The following is a 4,006-nucleotide window of genomic DNA, read 5'->3' as shown; positions in this document are numbered from 1 at the left end:
CATTGATGGTTATGGAAACACAAAAAGCAATTCTTTTACCACACTAAACTTAAAAGGTTTGCTCGTCCTCAAGCAAAAGAAGAAAGAAAGAAGGAGAAGAAGAAGAAAAAATGGAGGAGAAGGAGAGAGGTGTGTATTCGGCCAAGGGGAAGAAGAAGGGTTGTGTTGTGTGAAAATAGAGTAGTGTTGAGGGGTTTATATAGGGGTGGGGGAAGGTTTGGGGTTCGGTCATGGGGTTGGATTTGGGTGGGAAATGAATTTGAATTTGTAGGTAGGTGGGGGTTTTTGGGGAAGAAAGGATGGATGTGAGTGGTGAAGAGGTGATGGGGAAGAGTAATTGAGGTGATTGGTGAAGGATATTTGGGGAAGAGAGTTATGAAAAGGTGTGAAGAGGAGAGAAAAAAAGGTGGGGATCTAGTGGAGTCCACAGATCCTGAAGAGATTCTGTGGGGTCCACAGATCCAGAGGGGTCAAGGACTTAGCATCCCTACTCCAATTAGGCGTGCAAAACGCCCTTTGTATACAATACTGGCGTTTAACGCCAAACTGCTGCCTGTTTTTGGCGTTAAACGCCCAAATGTAGCCTGTTTCTGGCATTTAACGCCAGGTTGATGCTTGTTTCTGGCATTAAACGCCAGCTTGGTGCTTGTTTCTGGTGTTAAACGCCAGACAGATGCTTGTTTCTGCCGTTTAAACGCCAAAGTGCTCTTCCTCCAGGGTGTGCTATTTCTTCTGCTATTTTTTATTCTATTTTTAATTTTTCAGTTGTTCTTGTGACTTCACATGATCATCAACCTAATAAAACATGAAATAACAATAAAAATAAAATAGATATAATTAAATAACATTGGGTTGCCTCCCAACAAGCGCTTCTTTAATGTCAATAGCTTGACAGTGAGCTTCTCATGGAGCCTCACAGATAATCAGAGCAAGGTTGGGACATCCTAACACCAAACTTAGAGTTTGAATGTGGGGGTTCAACACCAAACTTAGAGTTTGGTTGTGGCCTCCCAACACCAAATGTAGAGTTTGACTGTGGGGGCTTTGGTTGACTCTGCAGTGGGAGAAGCTTTTCATGCTTCCTCTCCATGGTTACAGAAGGAGAACCTTGAGTCTTAAACACAAGGTAGTCCTCATTCAGTTGAAGGACCAACTCTCCTCTGTCTATTTCAATCACAGCTTTTGTTGTGGCTAGGAAGGATCTTCCAAGGATGATGGATTCATCCTCATCCTTCCCAGTGTCTAGGATTATGAAATCAGCAGGGATGTAAAGGCTTTCAACCTTTACTAACACATCCTCTACTTGTCCATAAGCCTATTTTCTTGAGTTATCTGCCATTTCTAATGAGATTCTGGCAACTTGCACCTCAAAGATTCCTAGTTTCTCCATTACAGAGAGTGGCATTAAGTTTATGCCTGACCCTAGGTCACACAGAGCCTTCTCAAAGGTCATGGTGCCTATGTTACAGGAAATTAGGAATTTACCAGGATCTTATTTCTTTTGAGGTAATTTCTGCCTATCCAATGCATTCAGTTCATTGGTGAGTAAGGGAGGTTCATCTTCCCAAGTCTCATTACTAAATAATTTGGCATTCAGCTTCATGATTGCACCAAGGTACTTAGCAACTTGCTCTTCAGTAATGTCTTCATCCTCTTCAGAGGAAGAATACTCATAAGAGCTCATGAAGGGCAGAAGCAAGTTGAATGGAATCTCTATGGTCTCTGTATGAGCCTCAGATTCCTTTGGTTCCTCAAAGGGAAACTCCTTATTGGTCAGTGAACGTCCTAGGAGGTCTTCCTCACTAGGATTCACATCTTTTTCCTCCTCTCTGGGTTCGGCCACACCAAGTAAGGTAATGGCCTTGCACTCTCTTTTTGGATTCTCTTATGTATTGCTTGGGAGAGTACTAGGAGGAGTTTCAGTGACCCTTTTACTCAGCTGGCCCACTTGTGCCTCCAAATTTCTGATGGAGGACCTTGTTTCATTCATGAAACTTAGAGTGGCCTTAGATAGATCAGAGACTATATTTGCTAAGCTAGATGGATTCTGCTCAGAATTTTTTGTCTGTTGCTGAGTGGATGATGGAAAAGGCTTGCTATTGCTAAACCTGTTTCTTCCACCATTATTAAAGCCTTGTTGAGGCTTTTGTTGATCCTTCCATGAGAAATTTGGATGATTTCTCTATGAGGGATTATAGGTGTTTCCATAGGGTTCACCCATGTAATTCACCTCTGCTATTGCAGGGTTCTCAGGATCATAAGCTTCTTCTTCAGAAGATGCCTCTTTAGTACTGTTGGATGCAGCTTGCAATCCATTCAGACTCTGAGAAATCATATTGACTTGCTGAGTCAATATTTTGTTCTGAGCCAATATGGCATTCAGAGCATCAATTTCAAGAACTCCCTTTCTCTGAGGCGTCCCATTACTCACAGGATTCCTTTCAGAAGTGTACATGAACTGGTTATTTGCAACCATGTCAATGAGTTCCTGAGCTTCTGCAGGCATTTTCTTTAGGTGAATGGATCCACCTACAAAATGGTCCAATGACATCTTAGATAATTCAGACAGACCATCATAGAATATATGCAGGATGGTCCATTCTGAAAGCATGTCAGAATGACACTTTTTGGTCAGTTGCTTGTATCTCTCCCAAGCTTCATAGAGGGATTCACCTTCTTTCTGTTTGAAGGTTTGAACATCCACTCTAAGCTTGCTAAGCTTTTGAGGAGGAAAGAACTTGGCTAAGAAAGCCGTGACCAGCTTATCCCAAGAGTTCAGGCTATCTTTAGGTTGAGAGTCCAACCATATTCTAGCTCTGTCTCTTACAGCAAACGGGAAAAGTATAAGCCTGTAGACCTCGGGATCAACCCCATTGGTCTTAACAGTATCACAGATCTGCAAAAATTCAGTTAAGAACTGAAAAGGATCTTCTGATGGAAGTCCACGAAACTTGCAATTCTGTTGCATCAGAGAAACTAATTGAGACTTTAGCTCAAAATTATTTGCTCCAATGGCAGGGATTGAGATGTTTCTTCCATATAAGTTGGAATTTGGTGCAGTAAAGTCACCAAGCATCTTCCTTGCACCTCCACCATTATTATTAGTTTCGGCCATGTCTCCTTCTTTTTCGAAAAATTCTGTCAGATTTTCTCCAGAGAGTTGTGCTTTAGCTTCCCTTAGCTTCCTCTTTAGAGTCCTTTCAGGTTCAGGATCGGCTTCAACAAGAATGTTCTTATCCTTGTTCCTGCTCATATGAAAAAGAAGAAAACAGAAAAGAAGATGAATCTTCTATGTCACAGTATAGAGATTCCTTTATCTGAGTAGAAGAAGAAAAGAAATTCAAACACAGAAAGAGGGAGAGGGTTCGAATTTTTAAGAAGAAGAGAAGTGTTAGTAGATAAATAAATAATTAGAAGGAGGTGAGAGAGAAGAATTTTCGAAAATAATTGAAAAGAAAAGAAAAATATTTTTATTTTTATTTTGAATTTTGGTTAAAATTCGAAAATTTTAAAAAGAAAAATGAAATTAAACTAAATTAAAATTTAAAACAATTAGTTAATTAAAAAAATTTTGAAAAAGAGGAAGGTAATTTTCGAAAATTAGAGAGAGAATTAGTTAGGTAGTTTTGAAAAAGATATGATTGAAATAGTAAACTTTTAAAATTAAATAAAAAGTCAAGTAGTTAATTGAAAAAAGATTTGAAAATCAAATTTAAAAAGATAAGAGGTTAGATAAGAAGTTAGAAAAGATTTTGAAATTGACTTTGAAAAAGATGTGATTGAAATTTATTTTGAAAAAGATTTGAGAAAGAAATTTAAAAAGATTTGATTTTGAAAATTAAAGTTGATTACTTGACTAACAAGAAACAAAAAGATATGATTTAAAATTTAAAGATTGAACCTTTCTTACTAGGCAAGTAACAAACTTAAAATTTTTGATTCAATCACATTAATTGTTAGTATTAATTTGAAAATATGAAATAGAAATAAGAAAAAGATTTTGAAA

General features: G+C 38.1%; 1 non-coding gene across 1 annotated transcript; it reads left to right on the top strand.

Annotated features, from left to right (window-relative positions):
* The first annotated feature begins 2,609 nt into the window (after nt 1-2,609).
* On the top strand, nt 2,610-2,713 carry LOC148570075 (small nucleolar RNA R71). The gene has a single exon (XR_015908371.1). It is a non-coding gene; the product is annotated as a small nucleolar RNA R71 (small nucleolar RNA).
* The last annotated feature ends 1,293 nt before the right edge of the window (nt 2,714-4,006 follow it).

The sequence above is a fragment of the Arachis ipaensis genome, chromosome B3 (genome assembly GCF_059453495.1).
Source record: "Arachis ipaensis isolate K30076 ecotype BB chromosome B3, ASM5945349v1, whole genome shotgun sequence".
NCBI classification, from domain to species: Eukaryota; Viridiplantae; Streptophyta; class Magnoliopsida; order Fabales; family Fabaceae; genus Arachis; species Arachis ipaensis.
The sequence above is the reverse complement of the archived record's forward strand: the minus strand, read 5'-3'. Positions and strand labels throughout refer to the sequence as shown.